The 26,144-nt window shown below is 40.0% G+C and overlaps 2 pseudogenes; one reads left to right on the top strand and one right to left on the bottom strand.

Moving 5' to 3' along the window:
* Positions 1-7,416: 7,416 nt before the first annotated feature.
* On the top strand, positions 7,417-9,012 carry LOC137210675 (ferritin light chain pseudogene; annotated as a pseudogene).
* A 2,826-nt stretch (positions 9,013-11,838) lies between these two features.
* The window catches only part of LOC137210209 (UDP-N-acetylglucosamine--peptide N-acetylglucosaminyltransferase 110 kDa subunit pseudogene), a 45,035-nt pseudogene continuing 30,729 nt past the window's right edge, over positions 11,839-26,144 (bottom strand).

Raw genomic sequence — 26,144 nt, 5'->3', positions numbered from 1 at the left:
TCTTGCATCTCCCTACCACCCTCCCTTCCCTATCCCACACATCTAGGTGGACACAAAGCACAGAGCTGATCTCCCTGTGCTTTGTGGCTGCTTCCCACTAGCTAGCTCTTTTACATTTGGTAGTGTATATATGTCCATGCCACTCTCTCACTTCATCCCAGATTACCCTTCCTCATCCCTGTGTCCTCAAGTCCACTCTCTATGGCTGCGTCTTTATTCCTGCCCTGCCCCTAGGTTCTTCATAACCATTTTTTCTTTTTTTTTTAGATTCCATATATATGTGTTAGCATATGGTATTTGTTTTTCTCTTTCTGACTTACTTCACTCTGTATGACAGTCTCTAGGTCAATCCACCTCACTACAAATAACTCAATTTCATTTCTTTTTATGGCTGAGTAATATTCCATTGTATATATGTGCCACATCTTTATTCATTCATCTGTCGATCTTGCCAACACTTTTACTCAATTGAGACCAACGTCAGACTTGTAAGGTAATAAATTTACGTTGTTTTGAGTCACTAAATTTGGGATAATTTGTATGAAAGCAATAAAAAAAAATACAGAGGTCCTACAAGAGCCAGGCTATATATTTATACTTAAGTATTTCTGAAATGAATTTAACCTTGTGATTGACAGCAGCAGCAGCAGCAGCTTCCAAGGGATCCCACCACACACCTGAGGCAAAAGGAGCCTAATACAAAGCAGTGACAGCAGCAGGTCACTGCCCCACACTTGGGGTAGAGGGGGACTTGATCTACTGTAGCAGCAGCATAGCCTGAATGGGAACCCATCCTCCTGTGGCACTAGTCCCATCAACATTAGTCTAATCTGCTAGCATCTGCTGTGCCAGCAGGCCCAACATATACAAACCCTCCAACTCAGTAGCATTAAGTGAGCCAGGCTCAGTGTTTCCTGAAACTCATATCCAGCTGCACTGGAATCCAAGATATCACCTACTGTTATGAAAACATAAACAATAACAGAAGACTGGGAACTTCAGAAAGAAAAGGGGAACAATGGAATGGGTGAAAACAAATGGGGTAAATATAAGAGACTATCATTAGCCTCATGAGTTTCTTAAATTCTATATGATGGTCAAAGCAAAAATGATGACACCATCTGATGGGGTTCTCAATGTAGAGAAAGGAAATACTACAGAAAATCATACTTTAAAACTGGGGAATATTAAGAGACCTAAATGGAAGTAAAATTTTGAAACTTCACTTGAAGTAATGAAACACTGATTCCAGTAGGCTATGATAAGTTACATATGTATACTGTAATGCCAAAAGCAACCACTAAGAAAACTATACAAACAGTATACACAAATGATTATAAATGAATTAAATTAAAATGGACTTATTAAAAAATGTTTAAGTAACCCACAAGAAGGAAAAATAAGGGAAACACAGGATTGAGAAACTAAGGTAAAAGACAAAACAAAAAATAACATGGTAGACCAAATCTTTGACATGGCAATAATTACATTAACGGTAAATTATCTAAATAACCAAGTCAAAGACAGAGATTGGAAGAGTAGATAAAAAAAATCGCAAGCGTGATCCAACTATATACTGTCTATAAGAAGCTTACTTTAAACATCATGATATAGGTAGTTCAAAGTAAAAGGATGAAAATGATATATCATGTGAACATTAATCAGAAAAAGCAGGAATGGCTATATTAATATCAGATAAAGTAGACTTCAGAGCAAAGGAAATTATTAGGGGCAAAGAGGGTCATTACATAAAGATAACAGGAATAATCCACCTAGATGACCTAGTGATACTAAATGTGTGTGCACCAAACAACAGAACTTCAAAATGCATGAAGCAAACACTGAAAAAGGTAAAAGGAGAAAGTTTTAAATCCACAATTATTATTTGAGACTTCAACACAGCAATTTATACAACTACCAGAGAGAAAAATCAGCAAGGATATGGAAGAACTGAAAACATCATCAATCAACAGGATATAACTGACATTTAAAGAACACACTCAGTAAGAGCAGAATACATATTCAAGTGTCCATGGAACATTCACTCATATACCATATACTGGGCGATAAAAAAACATTAGCAGATTTAAAAGAATTAAAATCATAGAGAGTATGTTCTCTAGCCATAATGGAATCAGACTAGAAATCAATAAGAGAAAGACAACAGGAAAATCTTCAATCACATGAAAACTAAACATCACACTTCCAAATAACTCATGGGTAAAAAAGACAGCATCAAGGAAAAAATTTTTAAATGCATAGAATAAAAGAAAATGGAGATATAACAGATCAAAGTTTGTGGAATGAAGTGAAAGCAATGCTGAAAGGGAAGTTTATAGCACTAAATTGGGAAAGAAAATATTTCAAAGCAATAATCTAATTTTCTATATTAAAATAGTAAAAAAGGAAGAGGAAAAAACACTAAACAAGCAGAAAGAAGGAAATAATAAAGATGAAACAGAAATCCATGAAACGGAAAACAGGAAAATAGGGGGGAAAATCAATGAAACAAAAGGCTGGTTCTTTGAAATAAGCAATCTAACCAATAAAGATCTAGAAAGACTGATAAAGATTAAACAGAGAGATGGCACAAATCACAGATATCAGAAATGCAACCAGGGATACCATGACATATCCTGCAGGTTAATGAGGGACAAGTTACTATGAACAAGTCTACACTATAAATTCAAAAATGTAGATGAAATGGGCCAATGTTTCTACACCCAAAACTACCAAAACTCAGCCAAGATGAAATAGATAATCTCAATTTTCCTGTAACCATTAGAAATACTGGTTTTTCATTTAAAAACTCCCAAAAGAAATGTTCAGGCTTAGATGTTTCACTTTTACCCAAGACTTAAAGAATTAACACCAATTTTACATGATTTGATAAGAAATAGAAGTAGAGGGAACAGTTTCTAATTAATTTTATGAAGCAGTATTACCTTGATACCAAAACCAGACAGGGATAGTATAGAAAGAAGAAACCTACAGACCAATATTTTTTATGAAATTGGCTGAAAAACCCTCAGCCAAATATTAGCAAATTAAATCCAGAAATATATGAAAAGAATAATATACCATGACCAAGTGGGATTTATTCCAGTTATGCAAAGTTGGTTAAATATTTGAAAATTAAACAGTGTAATCCACCATATCCAATAGATTAAGGGGGAAAAGTCATGTGATCCTATCCATTAATGCAGAGAAAGCATTTGACAAAATCCAATCCCATTCATGATTTTAAAAAAAGAAGAAAAAAAACTCCAAGCAAACTAGGAATAGAAAAGGAGCATACTGAAACTCATAAAGATGATCTACAAACAACCTATACCGACATGATATTTAACTGTGAAAGACTGGATGCTTTCTCTGTAAGATCAGAAACAAGGCACCGATATCTGCTCTCACCACTTTTATTAAATATATCACTGGAGCTTCTAGTAAGAAAATAAAGCAAAAATAAATAAATACATAAATTTAAAAGTTAAATTTTTTAAAAGTTTATTTAAAAGATAAAAGGACTATTCCTACTACGTTGCATAGGAAGGAACATATCCTACTGAATGTTGAATAGTAATATATCCTATTATACTGAATAAGGAAAAGTAAAACTGTCTGTATCTGAAGATGAGATGATAATCTAAATGGAGAAAATACCAAGGAATCCACAAAAAGCTTGAGAAATAATATTAGTTTGTAAATGATTTAGAGTACAAGATCACCACAATTTTATCAAATTATATATTAATAACAAATGTGTAGAAGCTTAAATAAAACTATGTGATGCCATTTACAACTGACCTAAATAAATACTTAAATATAAGCCCAATAAGACATTTATAGGACCTCTAGACTGAAAATTACAAAATGCTGATGAAGAAAAAATTTTAAGTCCCAAACAAATAGGGAGACATACCTTGTTCATGGATTAGAAAACACAACATGATAAAGATGTCAATTCTCCCCAAGTTAAGAGGCTTAACACAATTACTCTTAAAATGCCCTCAAGGTTTTTGTGGATATAGACAAGCTTATTCTAAGATTTATATGGTAAGAAGAGGCTGAAGAATAGCTAAAACAACTTGTAAAGGAAGATGAAAATGGGAGGAATTACTCTACCCAATTTCAAGAGTTTGCAGTAATGATGGAGGGTAGATACATAGATCAATGGAATGGAATAGAGAACCCAGAAATAGACTGACATCAATACATATAACTTGTTTTTGACAGCAGTGCAAAAGCTATCAAGGAAGAATAGACTTTTCAAAAAATGGTACTGAAACAGTTGGACATCCCTCGACAAAAACAAACAAACAAAAAATGAACCTTAACCTCCACACCTTACACAAAAATTAAATCAAAGTGGATCATAATCTTAAATGTAAAAGCAGGACATTTTTAGAAAAAAAAATAGGAGAGAATGTTTGGCATCTAGAACTAGGGGAATAATTCTTAGACTTGACACCAAAAGTATGATCAATAAAGGCAAAAACTGATAAATTGGATCTCATCAAAATGAGTTAAAAATGCTTCATAGAAGATCCTTTTAAGTGGATGAAAACTCAAATTACACAGTAGGAAAACATATTTGAAAATCCCATATGAGACAAATGACTTGTATCTATAATATACAAAGAACTCTCCAAACAACTTAAAAAAATCCAACTAGAAAATAGGCAGAAGACAGGAACAGACATTTCATGGAAGAGAATATACACACGGCAAAGGAGCACATGAAAAGATGCTCAGCATCATTAGCCATTAGGGAAGTGCCAATTAAGACCATAATGAGATGTCAGAGAGTAACTAAAATTAAAGTATAGTGACAACATCAAATGCTGGCGAGTACATAGAAAAATTATATCACATCACTGGTGGGAAAATAAAATGGTTTAGCCACTCTGATCAACAGCTTGACAGTCTCTTTTAATCCTAAAAGTAGATTCACCCTACAACGCAGTAATTGTACTCTTGAGCATTTATCCAAAAGAAACAAAAACTTAATTAAGTTCCCACAGAAACTTACACATAAATGTTCATAGCAGTTTTATTTATAATAGCCCAAAACTGGCAACTACCCAAATGTCTTGCAGTGGATGAATGTTGAAACAAATTGTGATAAAATCTTATGATAGAATACTACCGAGCAACAAAAAGGAACAAATTATTAATATACGCAAAAATTGAAATGAACTTCAAGGGAATGATGCCGAGGGAAAAATTTTGAAAAGCCGATCTCCGAAGATTAAGTAATTCATGATTATGTTTACATATTATTCTTAAAATAACAAAACTGTGGAGATGGAGAACAGATTAGAAGTTGCCAAGGGTTAGAGTGGGGGTAGAAGGTACAGCGGGGGAACTCTGTGAGGTTTTTGTGGTTCCAGTACAAATAATACAGCAATCTTGGTTTTAATCCCTAAAGATTTCTAAAAGCAATTCCTAATAAGAGGTGTCCAGATATTTAGCAATGGCAGATTAGAGGTATAGCTCCCCAACATAACAACTTCAAAAGAGAACATACTAATTCAATGTATATGTTAATTTCAAAAAAAGGCCTGTCACAATACTTAAATGGTATATATCTTAACTATATTATTCTAAGTATCCAGCTATACCAGATGGACTAGCAAGATTTTCTGTACATTCAACCTTATTTAAGACAGTAAATCTTATAATAAGACAGTTAGAAAAAGAAAAAAAAACAAACCTCAACTACAGTTGGATATTCTCATAGGAAGATGAGGTGAAAATATGCAGCAGCGGTTCAAAAGCTTAAGCAGTGGCACCTAAATTTGGTTGTGCATTAGAAGCATCTGAAGCACTTTTTAAAAACCCTCACACTGACGGTTGGTCATCGTAGACCAATAAAATCATTTTAAATCTCCTCAGACGATGCCAATGTCTAGCCAGAACTGAGAACCAGCGGACTAAGCAGAAGGGGATGTTTCTACAAAGATCTCTTAACAGTAAGTCCTTTCACCCAATCAGATTTACCTCCCCGCAAAGGGCTAAAGAATGCTAGTGTTGTCCATACTTGCTTAGCTTTAATTAGCACTTGTGACTTGCCCAAAACCTAGATCATGTTTCCCCTAAATTTCATGTTATTCCCTACGTTTTTCAAACCCAGGGCTAAGGGGTTTGCCAGGATGAGATTTTAAGTGCTCACACAGGGCAAGTCCCTGGCAAACCAGGACAGCGGTCCCTCTACATTGAAATGTAAAGCATCCTAAATAACCCTGCCACTGCTCCCAGATCCTAGTCTGTGCCAACCAGTGGAGAAAAGGCATTCTCCATTACCACCACGGCAAATGCTGCTGTACTTGCCTTGGCTGGTCCCTATCTTTTCCAGGCACCACTCCCCTTCACCTGCTGGTGGACGCTTTGGCCAGCTGACAATGCAGATATTTTCAAACTTTAAGGTGAATAAAAATCATCTGGAGGGCCTGTTATAACAGAGATCACTGAGCCCCACCAGAGTTGCTGATTGCATAGGGCTGGGACAGGGCCCTAAAACTTGAATATCTGACACATTATCAGGGGACGCTGGTAAAACTGGTCAGGTTGTTACCGAATGCAGGTTCGTGTGTCTGAAGCACAGTGAGGCCAAACAAACCTAAAGGTTGGAGTCTGGAGCAGAGAAAGGTTTATTGCAGGATCGAGCAAGGAGAGGGGTGGCCCGAGTTCCAAAACACCCTGAAATCTCCAAAGGATTTCAGCAAAGCATGTTTAAAGGCCAGGTGAGGGAGGGACGTCCAAGGGAATGTGATCAGCTCGTGCACAATCCTCTGATTGGTTGATGTGGAGGCCACAGGGCAGGTAACATTATCCATCCTTAGCTGCCAGAAGGTCTGGGGGCTACGTGCTCATGATCATCAAGGAGTTAATTTCTTCCATTGGGTGGTGGTTTTTAGCATCTGAAAACTCAAGAAATATGCCTGAGATACTATTATCTGAGTACTTCAGAGAGGAACTACAGCAGAGGATATGGGGGATGGGTCTGTCCTAGGAAGGCCCCATAGGGTACTGCTTGGTTACAAGGTGACCATACTTTGAGAACCACTGCTCTAGTGGCTTGGAATGTTCAGAAAGTAATGGAAGAATCCCTTCCCAGGTCTAGATTCTAGTATCGCCAGCTATTTTGGTGGGGGGAAGGGTAAGTTTTGTCCTTGCTTGGACTTCTTGTTCATTTATAGCAAAGCCTATTTGAGGCAGTGCGCTCGGCAGTCCTGCAGTTCTGTCTTTTGCTTCAACAGTGTTTGGAATGAACAGACCCAGGGACGCTCCTTGCTCCAGCCCCCGACCACCCTCCAACCTTTCTTCCTGTCGCAACCTTTGGAATCAGCCACTCAGCTATCCTCAGCCTCCAGGACAGGCCAACACCGTTTTTTGAGCTTAGCTCCTTATCACTGATCAACCACGAGTTCCCAGGTGCGTCAGAATTATTCCATCGAGGTGGAGGCCGCCGTCCACCGCCTGTTCAACATGCATCTGGGGACACTTACCTCTCTCTGAGCTTCTATTTCGACAGCAACGATGGGACTCTGGACAGTGTGGGCCACATTTTTCGCCAACTGGCTGAGGAGAAGTGTGAGGGCGCCCAGCGTCTCTTGAAAATGCAAAACCAGTGCTGTGGCCGCGTCCTCTTCCAGGATGCGCGGAAGCCGTCTCAAGATGAGTGGGGTAAAACCCAGGACGCTGTGGAAGCCGCCATTCTTAGGGAGAAGAGCCTGCACCAGGCACTATCAGATCTGCGCGCCCTGGGTTCCGGCCGCGCAGACTCCCACCTCTGTGACTTCCTGGAGAGCCGCTTCCTGGAGGAGCAGGTGAAACTCATCAAGAAGATGGGCGACCACCTGACCAACCTCCGCAGGCTGGCTGGTCCGCAGGCTGTGCTGGGCGAGTATCTCTTTGAAAGGCTCACCCTCGAGCACAAACAGGAGTCTCTGAAGTCCAGCGGCCTCTGAGGAGCCCCTCTGGCATCAGAGCTTCTGCCTGAAGCCCTGCTCTGCAGCTACTAGGCAGCTTTGTAACCGCCCTGGAGCCCTCTCCCAAGCCTTGGACCAAATGGAAACAATAACGCTTTTTGCAGAAGGAAAAAAAAAAGCCTATTTGAAACACGAACAGAATAAAGAGGAGAAAAAGAAATATATATATATACATATATATATATTCATGTTTTTTTTCCTTTTTTAAAAAATTTATTTTACTGAAGTATAGTTGATATACAATGTTGTGTTAGTTTATGCTGTACAACAAAGTGATTCAGTTATACGTATATGTAGTTTTTCATATTCTTTTCCATTATGGTTAATTAAAGGACATTGACTATAGTTCCCTGTACTATACAGTAGGACCTTGTTGTTTATCCATCATATATATAATAGGTTACCTCTGCTAATCCCAAACTCCCAATCCATCACTCCCCCACCTCCCCCTTCCCCTCGGGAACCACAAGTTTGTGTGCTATGTCTGTGAGTCTGTTTCTGTTTCATGGATAAGTTCATTTGCATCATATTCTAGATTCCACATATAAGTGACATCATATGGTATTTGTCTTTCTCCTTCTCACTTACTTCATTTAGTATAATAGTCTCTAGGTCCAGCCATGTTGCTGCAAATGGCATTATTTCATTCTTTTTTATAGCTGAGTAGTATTCCATTTTATATATATCACATCTTCTTTATCCATTCATCTGTGAGTGGACATTTAGGTTGTTTGCATGTCTTGGCTATTATAAATAGTGCTGCTGTGAACATAGGGGTGCATGTATGTTTTCGAATTATAGTTTTGTCCAGATATTTGCCCAGGAGTAAGATTGCTGGATCATATGGTAGCTCTATTTTTAGCTTTTTGAGGAACTGCCATAGTGTTTCCATAGTGGTTGCACCAATTTACATCCCCACCAACAGTGTAGAAGTTAGTCAGAAAGAGAGAGACAAATACCGTATGCTAACACATATATATGGAATTTAAGAAAAAAAAAATGTCATGAAGAACCTAGAGGTAAAACAGGAATAAAGACACAGACTTACTAGAGAACGGACTTGAGGATATGGGGAGGGGGAAGGGTAAACTGTGACAAAGCGTGAGAGAGGCATGGACATATATTCATGTTATTTTAACATATGAATTGCCCCACTTTATCTGTGTGAAATAAGTTTGTTCCCGTTATTGGGCTGCTTCTCAAGCTTTGTTGATCATTTGAATTACCTAAAGAGCTTTTAAGAAAAACATTGGTGTCTGGGTCCCAGCCCCAGAGATTTTGATTCAGTAGGTCTAGGGAGGAGCCTGGGCACAGGGAGGTCTCAGAGTTCCCCAGGTGATTCTAATGTGCAGCAACTTTGGGAACCACCTCTTGGCTTCAATCCAGCTAGTGATCAGATATTAAATCTAAGACACATGGGCTAGTGCGTGAGCTCTAGGAAGATTCGTGCCAGGGAAAATGATCGATAGTTGTGTTACTTCTCTGAAATGGATTGAAATTTCCAATTAGCATGAACAGGGGAGGGTGAATGGGTGAATGCAATAAGGTGTATCATTTACGTATTGCCCTATGTGTGTGGCTAGAAGCTTTTGCAACTGAGGTCTGCCCAACTTTTCATGCTAATGGTAATGCTTGTCCTCCTAATGCAGCTGTAAACTTTATAAGCCCATAGGTAGACAGCATCACAAAATATTTACCCCTCCCCACTGGCCCACTCTCAAGCTTCTCTCCCCTTCCCCAATACACAAATGTACATCAATGCTCTTGAGACCACTATCAACATATTGACCTTCAATTCTTCTACTTTGCAGCTTCCCTCTTATCAGGAGATGTCAGCATTTAGTGCAAGGACAAATGCTTGCCTCTTGGTGAGTAATGTAGGCAATGCCTCCAAGAGACAAATAGCCCTTAGGGAGGGGGAAAAAGTCTTTCAAAAAGGTTGATGCCCAGAGGAGGCATTTTCAGTCATCTCAGCTTAGAGGTCAAATATCCAAAATTAAAAAGGTTAAAAAAAAGAAAAAGAAGAAAGCAAGGAAGAAAAGAAGGAAACAATTTTCTTATCTCATAGTAATAAGGCAGTTTTCCTTAAAAAAAAAAAAGACTTAAGCCTTAAATTCTCTTTCCTAATCAAACTGTGCTTTTCCGTCTTTAGACTATTCCTCTTATATCCTGTATTATTCATGACGTTTAATTCTTGAAATAGCACATGGCTGAAAACAGAAGCTAACCTCTTGTCCACTATGAATTAAATCTTCTTTTCCTAGGACCTGTCTACAGTGTACAATTTGGGGTTTGCCAACATAATTATTTTTTCTGAAATAAGTTACAGCATTTTGCCTTTTCAATATATAGTTATACAATATACCGTTAACACAACATAGTTAATATAGTCAATATAGTAAATACAACTATAACACACGTGATATGATGCCACTTTGGTGATTTTCTTCATCCATGTAATTCTGAAATTTGACAGTATAGTTTTCATATTCTAATGAGCTGAGTATTACCTTTGCAAGGAGAGAAAAATAAAATAAATTCATAATATTCTTGTGTGGTTTGCCCCTGGGGTGGATTACCATAATGGGGGATATTTGAGCCTTTCCCCAAGTCATTAAAAAACCTCCAGCGAGCAGCCCCTTGTCCTCTCCAGGGAGTGGGGGGAAAGGATCTTTAATCATAATAATCCTGGGGGGAGAAATCTCAGAAATAAGACATCTGCTTCTGTGCCTTGTTGTTTTGCAGAATAGCAATGATTGTTTTAGCAGCTTCTATTGCCATGTGTGTACAATAAGTAAATGAACATAAAATTGAATGAACGCATAAAAGAAGGATAAACCCACCCAGCTTAACAAATCCACTCTCTCACCTGCTGTGCCCTGAAACATGAAAGAAAGAATCACGGGATCATAAGGATTAATAAAATAACAGTCTCTGTTAACAATATTGACAGAAGGTATAGGAAAATTTGTCTGATGTGGGACCAACAGCTTAACTGCTTAATCCTTTTTTTTTTTTAAGGGCAACTCATTCATTTATTGTTTAAAGATTGCAAGACAACTTCTGAATTTCTGTAGCACAGTTTAAATGTTTTACTTTTTTGATAAATCAGAGTATAATAGAAAAAACAATTAGTTTCCAGTAATATCTATATCTCTATTCAGAATTAAGTCTTCCACAGACATGTAACCCGGAAACAAAATCCTGTTACAATAAGCAAAGCTTCAACAGAGCTGCTACTTTTCGGGCCAGGGAAAGGTTCATCCCTATAGGAGGAGGATGTGCTATGTAAAATGGCTGCAATGTCGCAGTCTTGAGGGCGCTGGAAGTCTATTATCCTATCCCACATTAAGTAGTTTGGTGAACTTCAAACATCCGTTCATCTGCAACCAAGCTGGCAAACCTTAACTGATATCTCAAGCAGGTAAAAAATAAATTAAAAGAAATCCTTACACTGATGTTCCTTGATTCACACTGTTAAATGGTTCATTAACATGTAATTCTGGCTAAGAATTACATTTGAGACTCCTTGCTCAGATTTTGGTTAACAGTACAAATCTTTCAGAAATTCAAGTTCTTATTAATCAATAATTTGTCAGCTAGGCTACATTCAGGCATCAGCTGCAACTACAGAATAGGTGCACTGCCTCAGCGCTTTGGAAAGACATAATCTAGAACACTACTAGCAGACAAAATATCTGTTACTAGACAGCACAGGTGCAGTACAGCAAGACAAAAACATATATTCATGTGTGCCGCGGACCAGCCGGAGAAAGAGGATTTCACCGCCCAGGGTCAGAAGGAACTGAAGTAGCACCGACGAATGGGGTCAGAAGGACCAAGACAATTGATGGTTGCAAGGCAAATTTTATTGCGCTACAGTTGCAGATTATCTAGACTAGAAAAAGGAAGGTTGCCAGATGGTGGTTTACATTATCTACAGACTGTCTCGGCTCAAGGTTAACTTCCCTGGGAGGAAACCCATAAACCCAGAAGCATCAAAAATAACCTGCATGTGCAGGGGGAAGACAGCTTTGCTTGTCTCATTTTACATTCTTTCTGATCTCTGGGCTCTGGTGATTTATCTCCCATGGAAAGGAGAAAGGAGGGGAACAAGTAGGGACAGTCCCTTCGAGCAGCGGCGGCATGCCTGGCATGTCCTTACCTGCTCTCAAGGCTGACTGCTTCCCACAGGTCCCCCTTTTTTATTTTTTAACTTTTGCTGCAAAATAATTCCATGAAGTTTAGTGCCGAGAGTAGTGTACTGTTGCATGAGGATACGAAACAGACATGAGAAGATTATTATCAATAATAGGCAAATTGTGGCCAGGGTAATAAATCCTGACAACCTTCCAGTAATCCAAGACTGAGGGTTTAACCACTTTAAATGATCCAGTAAAGTTTGAATTACATCTTCTGGCGAAACATCATCAAGATGTGTATTTTGTATATCCTGAATTTCAGCATTTAATTTCTTAAGATCAAGACTAATATTATTATCTGACCAAACACTCAGCAGATGCATTTTTACTTTTTCCCATTCCCAAATACAGTCACTGTACTTTTAAGGAGTAACACACATCCATGTATACTTTGCATGACAAGCTAAACGCATCCTCAATTTTAATGCTGCCATCTGATCTCCACTCCCCAAAATTGCGTTTTTAAATTCATCTAACTTGTTATTAATCCGTAAATCTATGTGACTTTGTAAAGATAAAGCAAGACTGGTATGTTGAGATAACTGATTAGCAAAGTGAGCATGATTAATACTCTGTGAAAGAGCAAGACCGGCAGTAGCCACAGTAGCAGACAGAGCAGCCGAGGCAAGTAAACTTACTATTAGCCACCCAAGAAAGCGTCTCCTCTGCAAGGCTTTAGAGAGTTCCACCCATGCCTGTACTCCAGTATCTTCATACCAAGGTTCTCTCAGATGTACAGGCACCATAACATACATGGGTTGCTTTAGTATAAGCACAGATTGCGTTCCTGCAGAAGGGAACATACAACTGCTAAAAATACAATTAACACAGCTAATATTATATCCTCCTTTGGAAGAATTACCAATGTTAATAGAACCACACAAAAGTGTATATGGAGGAGCAACACAAGTTATAACAGGTGTATTGGAATAAGTTAGAGCTAGTTTCCATATATCCCAGTTCTTTTGAAATGTGATAAACCTATCTATGATGGGAAAAGAAGAGATAAGAATTGACACCTTGGTATAACCTATAGTACACCATATTTGGTTATTATTCCAAGATGCATTGCAACGTTCAAAATTGGATCCAGGAAAGTTAACGGTCATAAGGGGAGGCAATTGATTTTTTGATTTTCTGTTAAGCATAGTAACCTTATGTCCAGCTATAAGTATCCCTTGTCCTCCAAGTAAACGCTTCATACAGAAATAATTTCCTGAATCTTCACCTGTAACCTTGGCTATAGTAATAGCGGAATCCCTAAGTGGTGAGGCCTATGAGATTTGACCTCTAATATTAATAGCTTGCCCATTTTATACCAAATGATGGTATCCTTAAGATCCTCTCGTCGGCTGGTAGCCTGGCATGTAAGAGTAATGTTGGTTCCTGTAAAACGAAGGATGCCTGGAGAGGCTGACAAACGAATTGATCCGTTCCCTCATAAACATCTGTATGCTCATAACTAATAGCCTTTACACATCCAGTTTCCAGATTCAATGGGCTAAGACAGACAGGATGGGTACTAAACCAGTTAGTGTAATTTACAGACATATTGATTTGTTTTATATTCCCAATAAGAGGCCCATAAACACTTATCATTGTAAAATACAGGAAACTCTGCTTCAGACCAAGATATGGGTTGTAATAGTGGAGGATCAGGTACATAGGCCCAGTAAGTTGCTGCATTAACAGAGGGAACACATGAAATGGTTGCCAACATAACCAAAAATAAAGTTACAGGTGTAACAGGATTATTCTGTTGTTTCACTGACTCTTGAACTCATGAAACCAGTTGTTTAATTTGACCCCAAGTTGGAACATCACTCCTTTGAGTCGTCCTGGCAAGTGGTCTCCTCTTCTTCTTCTTTTTCTCAATCAACACTGTCAAATTTTCTGGAGAGGTGCAGAGCTTCTTCATCTTCTGAACTAGGTGAGCTGTGGCGAGCCATCTATTTGCTTGACTAAGCGCTCAGGAAGCCAGCAAGGTCCAGGCGCTGATCTGGGAAAGATACACACGTGACCACGTCCCCAAATCAACACAGGATCAGGACCACGCCAAGTGCTGGTTAACGGATCTTTCCAGAGGACCTCCGGAGATTGAGAGGCCAATCTTGGCTCAGCCACCAACCTTCCCCCTGCAGAGCAGCCAAATTTGTCAACAGTGAGAACATTTAAAATAAACAGAGCATGATTTTATAAGGTTATGTGGCGTTGTTCTATACAGTTCCCCCCTTTTTATTTTTTCAATAGTTAGCTTTAAAGATCTATTTGCACGTTCTATAATACCTTGTCCTTGAGGGTTATATGGAATGCCTGTAATATGGGTAATTTTGTAATGAATTACAAAATGTTGCAAAAGCAGCGGGCCCATTATCTGTTTTAATAATTTTGGGAAGGTTCATGAAAGCAAAACAGTGTAATAAATGAGTGATAACATGTTTAGTAGCTTCTCCGGTCTGTGCTGTAGCACAGAGGAAACCAGAATACGTGTCGATAGTGACATGAACAAACTGTAATTTCCCAAAAGACGGGATATGAGTAACATCCATTTGCCATAAATGTCTAGGTAATAATCCACGAGGATTAACAACATAATGTGGAACAGGAAGGTGAGGTAAGCATTGCGGGCATTGCTTCACAATTTGTGGGGCGGCTTCACCAGTAAGGGAAAATTGTGTGTGTAATGTAGCCGCTGACTGACGGTGTAAAGCGTGCAACTGCTGTGCTGCTTGTGAAGCAGTTTGATCATAACTTACCATAATATGAGGGTGTCCAGGACATGGACCATGAGTATCAAGAGTATGGAGATAATGAATGCAGTATATTAGCCATTCTTGACAGCATGACGAACGGAAAGGAGGAGTACGGTAAATTGGGACATGTCCTGCTTTAGGGAAAAGAGATTGAGGAGGAGGAGTAACTTCAACTCTATTCTTGGGAGGAAAATGTACAGGATAAAGATCACGTTTAGATCGAGTTAAAACGTCTGCAGTCGCATTAAGTTTAGTCAATGGACCAGGCAAGTTAGAATGAGCACGGATATACAGACCTGCAACAGGACCATCATGGGAACGAATAAGCTGTTGAAGCAAACGAAAAGAGGATGATAATTCAGGGTCATTAGTATGTCCTATGCTCGCAGTCTCCAGAAGAAATCACAAGCTAATAAGATATTTACTATCAGAAAACAAATTAAAAGATATAGAAGGCAAATGTTTAGAAGACATAATGACAGCATACAGTTCAACACGTTGAGCTGAAGTCAAGGAAGTTTCTTTAATGAGGTTTGTTCCGTCATCAATGATTACAGTAGCCACTCCTGAAGAAGAACCGTCCGTAAAAACCAAAGGTACATGAGGAACAGGCTGTTGCCTAATTATAGAAGGAAAGATATGAGTTAAGTTTGCTGAATTGGATCAATTTATCAGCAGGGTAATGGCATTCCAAGGTACCTGAAAATGCTGCAAGAGCAAGACCCCATTCATTACTATGTTGAAAAAGCCAATTTTGTTGACTAACTGAATAAGGGATAATAATTTGAGAAGGTTCTATACTTATAGGTTGTAAGCATCTAGTTCTACCTTGCATTATTAAATTACTAATAAGTTCATAATAAGGGTTAATAACTTTAGAGGGTGTAGTTTTCATATGAATCTATTCAATAATTCCAACAGTTTGCCATAAGACGGCAGTAGGCACATGAGGAGTTGGACAAATTATTAAGAAAATTGGAAGGTGAGTATGAATTCTAGTTAATTGTGTAGAACTGATAGATCTATTGACTATTTGTAAAGCTTGAAATCCTTCTGGAGTCATAGAGCGTGAAGAAGAAGGATCTGAGTCACCTTTAAGAATATCAAACAAAGGCTGTAATTGAGCAGTAGTAAGTTTTAAGGAAGGCCTTAGCCAATTAATATCTCCAAGTAATTTTTGAAAAGCATTTAATGTTTTTAAATTATCAACTCGAATTTGCAGTTTTTGAGGCCTACTGGTAGTGTTATCAATATATTTTCCCAAATATAAAAATGGAGATTGTCTTTGAATTTTTTTTGAGGCAATGACCAAGCCAAATGATTGTAAGGACTGTTGTAAAAATTGAAAAGCAGTCTCTAATAAAGAAATATTATCAGTGGCTAAAAGTATATCATCCATATAATGTATGAGATATAACAATGGAAACCTTTTTCTCACAGGAGTCAAGGCCTGAGCCACATATTTTTGGCATAACGTAGGACTATTTGCCATGCCCTGAGGCAATACTTTCCATTGAAATCTCCTCATGGGTTCCTTAAAATTTAAGGCAGGCAAGCTAAAAGCAAAATGTTTTCTATCTTCAGGAAACAAAGGAATAGTGAAAAAACAATCTTTTAAATCTATAACTAAAAGATGATAATTGTGTGGTATGGCTGTTGGAGAGGGTAGGCCTGGTTGAAGAGCTCCCATTATTAGCATAGTTTTATTAACAGCTCTTAGATCCTGTAATAACCTATATTTTCCAGATTTTTTCTTGATAATAAAAATAGGAGTATTCCAAGGACTACTGGAAATTTCTAAATGCCCTAATTGTTCCAGTACTAATTGTTCTGCAGCTTCTCATTTCTCCTTTGTGAGGGGCCATTGGTCCACCCATACAGGGTCATCAGTCAGCCAAATAATTGGATCAGCAGTGAGTGGAGGAGAATCCAAGGCCCCTAAAAAAACCCAAACCTTGTCTATCATATTTTATTTTCACATCAATAGGATAGACAGTTCCTTGTTGATTTGTTCCCAGCCCTTTTGTGGGAAGAAATCCTTGATCCAACGTCATATTAGAGACTTGAGAGTTTGGACTATAAAGTAATACTCCCATTTCTTTTAATATATCTCGGCCCCAGAGGTTTAAAGGCAGCCCAGGCAAAACATAAGGCTGGAAATATCCTGAATGGCCCTCACTATCTTGCCATAAAAAAAACTGACTACTTTGCATAGGAGAAGAACTTTGTCCTATTCCGTGAAGTTCTGTAATAGTAGGACTAATGGGCCAACGTTTAGGCCAGTGTACCTGCGTCATAACAGAGACATCAGCTCCAGTGTCTAACAAACCTGAAAAAACCTTTCCATTAATGGTTCATTTCATTTCTGGACGTTCTCTCCCTATCTTCTGAATCCAGTAGGCAGCATTAGACGATCCAAAAGCCTTTGTTTCTCTCTTTTGATGTTGTAAAATTTGTCCATGAGGTACAAAGGGCAAAAGTAGCAATTGTGCAATTTGATCACCAGGAGAAATAGTTATTATATTTTTAATAGTTTGTGCCATGACTTTTATTTCTCCTTCGTAGTCAGAAACCATGACTCCTGGCATAACAGTTAAACCTTTCATGGTGACACTACTTCTTCCCAATAATAGTCCCATCAAACCCTTGGGTAAAGGTTCACAGATGCCCGTAGAGAGGGCCTGAGGACCCATTTCAGGAGTTAATACATATCGGGCGGAGGTACTGAGCTCCAGTCCTGCACTTCCTGGTGTTGCTCTGGAGAGCGAGGATATTGTATGTTTTTGGTTTTGGTTAATGTCTGATTGATAATTTGAGGAGGATACACAGACATTGCCCTTATTATTTGTTGGGGCCGGGGAAGGCCCCGGGAGGAGTTTCCCGACAGTCGTGGCCCATCCTTGTGGGCCACTGAGCAACAATCTTGTGCCCAATGTTTTCCCCTATTGCATTTACGGCATAAACCAGGGATTTTCTGACCATCTGGAGGTTTCTGAGTAGGGACGGAAGGACTAGGGTTAGAATTAAAAGATCTACATTCTCTAGCAAAAGGACCTGCCTTTCCGCATTTAAAACAAGTCTTTGTTTTCTTTTGATTGTTTTTGAACCCCACTTTAGTTAATGCTGCAGCCACAGCAGCACCCTGTATATAAGTAGGCCCAATGTCTGCACAAAGGCGAATATAATCCTCCAATGTTCCCCGTTTTCTCCAAGGTCGAATCGCAGCCTGACACTCATTATTAGCATTTTCAAAAGCAAGTTGCTTAACTACAATTGTACCAGTGAGTCCGTCCACAATGAGTCTCCCCACCGCCTGTGACAACCTATCTACAAAATCAGCATATGGTTCATCAGGTCCCTGTCTAAGTTTTGAAAGATCTTCAGTTTTGTGTGTAGAAGGACATTTCCTCCAGGCTTGTAATGCCAAATGATTTATTTGAGGATAAGCAACAAAGGGATAAGTTAATTGATCTTGTAAAGAAAGATATTGTCCTTCCCCAATCAGCATATGATAATCAACTGGAATATTATGGGCAGCATTCTTTTCTGCTTGTTCAGCAGCCCCTTCATAAAAATCAAACTTCCATATTAAATAATCTCCACCATTTAAACAAGCTCGTGCAATAGACTTCCAATCAGCGGGGGGAAGAGCTTCTCCTGTCAACCATAGCAGTAGTAAAAGGAGCAGTGGGCCCATATTGAGCACAGGCAGATTTTCAATCTTTCAAAACTTTCAAAGGGAGAGCCTGATGCTCCCTAGTAGCTTGTTGAGGATTATTAGGATCAGGTCTTTCTATGACGGGACAACAGAAAATAGGATCTTCTCCTCGTTTTATTGCTCCTTGTACAGCGCGCTGCAAGGGACTCAGCATTTTTACAGATGTGGATTTTTGAGGAAGACAGTCCTTATTAACCTGCAGCTTTTTCACTGACTTATCTATCACAGCCATTAGAAAATCATCCTCAGGATATTTCTCTCTTTTATGTTTACAAGCCTCATCTGTTAAGTCAAAATGTTCCTCTTCATCTAAAATATTTAAATTAATTAGCTCTTTCGGTTTAGGAAGTGGCGACACAGTAGTTGATAATACAGTCTCTCCTTCTGTCAGAGGCTTATGTTTTTCTGACTTTACATTCAAATCAACACTATCATGAGAAGAATCTAAACATATTTTTATCAGATTCCACAAACTATATGTAACAACAGGAGTATGAGTAGGCCCTCGAGACTCGTAATAATTTTTTAAATCTTCTCCAACTTTCTGCCAGATTTCTATGTCAACAGAGCCGCCATCAGGAAACCAGGGAGATACACCATGGATATGCTGTAAAAATTCAGTCAACAATAAAGTTCAGAAACTTTATTACCCCGAGCTCTAAGCATCAAAAGTAAAACCTGAGCAAATAATTCATACATCTTTGAGCCCTTTTGCCCCATCTTGTTTTACTTCTGACTATTGCCTTATGCCTCTATTAGTTTCACTTTTACTGGTGGCCACACATATTTTGCATAAGGGTTCTCTTACCTGCACTTTCTTTTTCTTTTAATTGCCTTCACGCTTCAGGTCCCTGTTCGAGTGCCACTTGCCGCGGACCAGCCGGAGAAAGAGGATCTCACCGCCCAGGGTCAGAAGGGAAGGGGTAAGGAACTGAAGTAGCACCGACGCATGGGGTCAGAAGGACCAAGACAACTGATGGTTGCAAGGCACATTTTATTATGCTACAGTTGCAGATTATCTAGCCTAGAAATCGGAAGGTTGCCAGATGGTGGATTACATTATCTACAGACTGTCTCGGCTCAAGGTTAACTTCCCTGGGAGGAAACCCATAAACCCAGAAGCATCAAAAATAACCTGCATGTGCAGGGGGGAGACAGCTTTGCTTGTCTCATTTTACATTCTTTCTGATCTCTGGGCTCTGGTGATTTATCTCCCATGGAATGGAACAAGGAGGGGAACAAGTAGGGACAGTCCCTTCGAGCAGCGGCGGCATGCCTGGCGTGTCCTTACCTGCCCTCAAGGCTGACTGCTTCCCACACGTATGTTGCCTTGTTTAAGCCTCAAGCCCTCGATCCTTTGTTGAAATACAATAATTTCATTCCTATGGTTTTCAATACCAAAAACTCAACCTCCAGGAGGGCTAAAGTCTAATTTGTACTCCAAACCAAGTAGCAGTGCAGTTCGCTACTACTGAGACTGAATCCATAAAGACTTCAAGACCACGTCCAGAAGACAAGTTATTATATATAATACCCTAGAAGGTCTGAAACATAATTATCATATACATAGCTGGTCCTTCAGAGCTTTTTACCTATAACATGTTTTTTGATGAAAGTTATTTAATGTACTGGAGATAACTGTGACTTACTGATCAAATATTTGAATACTTATACTTACCTGGGATTTCATTTCTGCTGAAAGAAAAAGGTAGAACAGGACTCACTAAAACAAACAAACAAACATTAGAAATGAAAGTAAAAATCTTAACACACACTATCACTTTTGGAAGCAGCATAGAGGGGCAGTCAACGGTAAAACACTGGTGAAATAGGTCAAAACTCTAGTCCAAAAATCCATTATTATTATCATCAGTGACAGTACCACAACTGTGCCCTTCAGAATTAATAATCACTCCTAAGAATCTTCATTTGGCACCAGATGATGCGGTTAAGAGAAACACTCTGGGAGGTTTTGAATCAGACTTGGTTTTTTGTTAGCCAAGTTACAGGAGAATTTTTAAAGTGGGGGGAAGGGAAGAAGGAAACGGACCAGGAAAAGAATTTAAGCCATCATCTATAAACCAACAAATCACTGATAGTTCCGAACATTATGTCAGACACTAAAATGACTGATATAGGCTCAAGTGGTTTACAAAACCTATAAAAAGATTACACCAGCAAAGTCCCCATTTATCTGTAGAGTTCAGAAACTAAAACAAGGAATATTTTAGCTTAAAAGCTTATCTCAAGAGAATCATACACACTTCACATGAATAAAAATACCTGAAAACAAACATTTTTAAAAGCTCCAATACCCAAAATATAAAGAAAAATATTAATTCAGAAGGCTCAATCAATCCATGATAATCACAAAACGGCTGGGCAATCTCTATCTCCCTTCCACACTAACCATCCATCCCATGGAAGACCAAGGGAGAGCAGACCTTCCAGACTTACCTTCCAGACCTTCCAGACACCTGGCTGCTGCAAAATTCTATGGAGACTCCTTGTGCAACAGCAGTTTCCCATCTCTTGTGTCTCTCCCTATCATGATCATGATCATGCAGGAAGCAAGTCTGGCTGTGCTATTTCTTATTATTGTCTGTCACCCATCTGCAGCATGGTATTGTACAGATAAGGAAAAAGTAGTTCCCTTTCCCCCAGAAGGTTGAGGCTCAGGTACAGGGTAATTCTCCTGTGCACACAGTCATTATTTAGGCCGACTCAGTGACTTCAACAGGCTTAATCACGTGATCAGGTTTGTTGCCAGCTGCGTAATGCTCCCACATCTGTAGATAGAGCCGCTCTAGGTCCATTGTGTATTGTTTGGTGTTGAACAGAGGGCTAGATGTTCTCTGCTTCCAGACTTTGCCACGAATTTTCTTCAGGTATTCTAGATCAGTTCCCAGTTTCACAGCTATGTCTTCATATTCTTGTCTATTTTGAGCAATAAGCTCAAGACAGCCTAAACAAGTGAGCTGGGAAGCTGCAACTCGGGAAGCAAGAGTCTCTCCTGGCATAGTCACCACGGGTGTCCCTGACCAAAGGACATCCATCCCTGTGGTGTGTCCATTACAGAGTGGAGTGTCCAAGCAGACATCAGCCAGCTGGCCTCTCCGAACATGTTCCTCTTTAGGAGCAACAGGTGAAAAAATGATACGCTTCTGGGGAAGGCCCATATTTTGTGCATACTGTTGAATATTAGGTTCTCCTACTGCTGGAAAACGCAACAGCCACAGTACGCTATTGGGAACACGCTTCAGAATATTTGCCCACATCTGCAAAGTAGATGGGTCAATTTTATATAACTGATTGAAGTTACAGTACACAATGGCATCTTCCGGTAACCCGTACTGAGAACGTGTGGTTACAATAATGGTACGGGGAACCTCCTCTCCAGTGGCAGCCTTAATGTTGATCTGGGTAGTTGCCAGTCCATTGCTAAGACTGAATCCATTAATTGTTATCTGAATTTGTCCTCTGTTAATCATTTCAATAACTGCCTCTGCAATAGTATTCATAGAAATGACAGGCATATTAAGAGCCGTATTACTGCTGTCTGCGTTGTCTCCTCCATCAGGACATTTCATCTTGACAATCTGCACATCTGGGAGACTATCAAGAAATGCTTTGAGGTCGATGCCATTCAGCACAATCCGATTGTCATAAATGTGCCCATTGGACTTAAAATCGATGACTGCCTTCTTCTTCAGGTGAGGGAACATATTAGCATGATCACCAATAAAGAAAGTATGGGGCATATAAGCCAGTTTCTCAGAATACTGCTCAGCAACTTCAGCAGGTGAAGTTTCCTGATCAGTGATGATATAATCCATGAAAAGCACGCCACTGGTCCCAGGGTAGCCCAGCCACATTGCCTGAATAGGAGCTGGCCTGAGAGCAAAGAGTTCATTTCGAGCACCCCTGGTATAACCATTCATATTTACAAGGATGTGTATACCATCTTGATGGATGCGATCAGCTGCTTTCCCATTGCGTGGAATCTGAGAAAGATCAGTGAAATGATGGGCTTCTGCCATCACCTTTGCTCGGAAGTTTGTGCCATCATCTGGGCTCAGGGCATGACAGAATACCTCAAATTTATCAGGATTGTGCATGCCTGGAATAGACTGCATAAGATGAGAAGTAGGATGATTCCCAAAGTCAGAACTCACGTATCCTACACGCAGTCGACCATCACTGAGCTTCAAGTCTTTTGGATGTTCGTACGGTGGTTTATGAAGGACACTGATCTCATCCAAGCAGAGGTTCCCACGGCTCTCAGCAATAGCCTTCCTGAAGCCATGAGAAAGAGGATAGAGCATACTATGATGAGGCTGCACAGAAGGCAACCTATTCTTCTCCAGTTGGTCAGCCACAATGCTGACCAACTTCTTCATTCGCTCATCATAGTCTGTCCAATCACAGACAATCTGCAGGCAATGAGCCAAATCACAATAAGCGTCAGGAAAATCAGGTTCAAGCTTCAGAGCAGTGCGATAAGAAGCAATTGCTTCTGGAATATTCCCTGAATACTTGTGAATGGAAGCCACATTGCTGTGGGCATCCGCAAGTGCAGGGTTAATCTGAATGGCACGAGTATAACACTGCAAGGCTCCCTGAACATCCTGCATCTCCTTTAGAGTGTCTCCCATGTTACAGTAGGCATCAGCAAAGGTAGGACTGATTCGAACAGCCTCCTTATAATGCATCAGAGCTTCCTGCAGTTTTCCCTGCTGCTGCAATACACTTGCTAAATTTGAATGGGCAACAGCAAACTCTGGGAAGACTTCTAATGCTTTACAATACAAGCGAACTGCCTCTTCAAAGTTTCCCTGGTCTCCTTTGATATTGGCTAGGTTATTCAGAGAGTCTGCATGGGTGGGACACAGCCGCAGAGCTGTATTATAACACTCTTCTGCTTCGGCAACACTGCCCTTCTCTTCCAGAGCGTTGGCTAGGTTGCAGTAAGCATCAGGGAAATGTGGTTGCAATTCAATAGCTCGCCTGTAGGTGTCTACTGCCAGATCCATCAGGCCTTGCTCATAGTATACACAAGCCAGGTTGGCATGTACCACTGCATGATTTGGGCTCAAGCTTAGGGCACAAAGGTAAGCTGCCACAGCTCTGTCAAAAATCCGTGCCTCTTTCAAGACATTTCCTAAATTGATATAAGCATCCGGAAAATTGGGGTCAAGTGTGACAGCCTTTTCAAAGTGATGAATTGCAAGCCAAATCTCCCCTTGTGCATTGAAAACACAGCCAAGATTACTCCAAGCTACTGCAAAGTTCGGTTGCATCTCCATTGCTTTCAAATAACATGCCTTGGCTCCTTCCAAGCGACCCAGGGCTTTGAGCAGGTTCCCCAGGTCACTGCGAACACAGTACAAATCAGGATTGCACTGAAGAGCAGAGACGTAAGCTTGTACTGCCCCTTCCATGTCGCCTGCTGCTACCAAAGCGGCTGCCAGGTTAATATAACCATCGATGAAATATGGTTTGAGATGCAATGCATGCCGGTAATGCTCAATTGCTTCCTGCAACTGCCCTCTTTCCTTGTACACATTCCCCAAATTCGAATAGGCTTCTGCCAGAAGAGGGTTCTGTTTAATTGCCAGAGTACTAAAGTGGGCAGATCTGTCCAGCCTTCGACACTGGAAGTGTAGAGATGAAAGTAATAAAACTACTCCAGTATTGTCTGGCTCTTGTCTCCACAGCTGCATGCAGTGTCTCTCAGCTGCCTCAAAATCTCCTGCCTGATACTCTCGATGTGCCAACTCAGCTAACCCTTGGAAGGAAAGCATACGTTTCATTGGTTCTGTGCTGTCGGCCACGTTGCCCACAGAAGACGCCATCTGGAGCTTCTGGAGAGAGTGAGAAAAGGGGGTAATTGAGTCCCGCTGCTGCCACTACTGGCAAGAATGTTTCTAGAGGTAGCAAATACGAGGAGAGCAGCCGTACCACTGCTTTGGCAGGCTTAAGCGGCGGCAACAGTTACACGCACTGAAACTTAGGAACTCTGGTTGGCCATCTACCTCTCACGCTCTTGAAATCTTAATTCTTAACCCTGCCCTCTTCCACCATTTTTCTCCTAATCAGGGAATAAAAATTACCTATACACTTGCCTTAGAAGAAATCAAAAGTCAGTAGTCCAAACACTTTTTAAAATTTTGTTTTCTGTCCAGTTGGAAAGGAAATACATGATTGACTTTACTTCATCATTCATATAGTCAATGTGGAAAACATTAGGGCCGTGAATTTCAATACAGTAAGATCAGAAAATTTTAAATTGGCCTTCCCAAACCACTAATAAGTAACCAATGTTGTATATAATGCTAAAATCTTAGAGACCGAGTTTGATATTTTAAAAGTTCTGAAAGGATTAGCTAATTTCTCCTCATCATACTTCTCATGCCTCAAACCTGAGTATTACTTTTTTAAAATTAAATTTATCTTTATTTATTTATTTTTATTTTGGCTGCGTTGGGTCTTCAATGCTGCGTGCAGACTTTCTCTAGTAGCGGTGAGCGGGGGCTACTCTTTGTTGCGGTGCCTGGGCTTCTCATCACAGCAGCTTCTATTGTTGTTCCACAACTCTATGGGTTCCTTTTTAGGTCCTATGAAGAACCCTAGAAATTAGTTCATGGAATTATAAGTTTTTGCAAAATTGTCAGAAGTGAGATATTTTAACGTCCATCAGGTAAGACCAGCATCTCTTTCTTTGCCAATTTTCCTTCTATCATATTCCGCTATGTTGGATCATATTGGAATGGCCACAGGCTTTTTTGAAATCTGGCTAAGGAGATTTTCTTTTTTCTGTGGTACGCGGGCCTCTCACTGTTGTGGCCTCTCCCGTTGTGGAGCACAGGCTCTGGACGCACAGGCTCAGCGGCCATGGCTCACGGGCCTAGCCGCTCCGCGGCATGTGGGAGCTTCCCGGACCGGGACACGAACCCGTGTCCCCTGCGTCGGCAGGTGGATTCTCAACCACTGCGCCACCAGGGAAGCCCTAAGGAGATGTTTTAAGTGAGGCTATTATGTGATTTTCAGACACCGCCATATGTAATTGACTATATACTATCCCATTACAGGAATAACTTCCAGTACTCATACTGACTACTCTACTGACTTAACCTAGCACAAGACACAGAAGCATAAGGACAAAAACCACCTTACAATATAGCCATGTCTTGCACTTCACAGCTCTCAAAGCATGTGCGTTTGAAGAAGAAAAAAAGAACTGAAAAGTACAAAACCAGAAGCTATTCTGTGGAAAATTATTTCAATCATCAGGCATGTGAAAGATAAGTCAAAGATTCAGTTCTCATTAATGCTTAGTCAAAACGGAAATTTTCTTCTGTCAAGAATATACTCCAGGGGCTTCCCTGATGGCGCAGTGGTTAAGAAGCCACCTGCCAATGCAGGGGACAAGGGTTCGAGTCCTGGTCCGGGAAGATCCCACATGTCACGGAGCAACTAA

The sequence above is a fragment of the Pseudorca crassidens genome, chromosome 17 (assembly GCF_039906515.1).
Source record: "Pseudorca crassidens isolate mPseCra1 chromosome 17, mPseCra1.hap1, whole genome shotgun sequence".
NCBI lineage: Eukaryota > Metazoa > Chordata > Mammalia > Artiodactyla > Delphinidae > Pseudorca > Pseudorca crassidens.
This window is presented reverse-complemented; position numbering and strand designations above follow the sequence as displayed.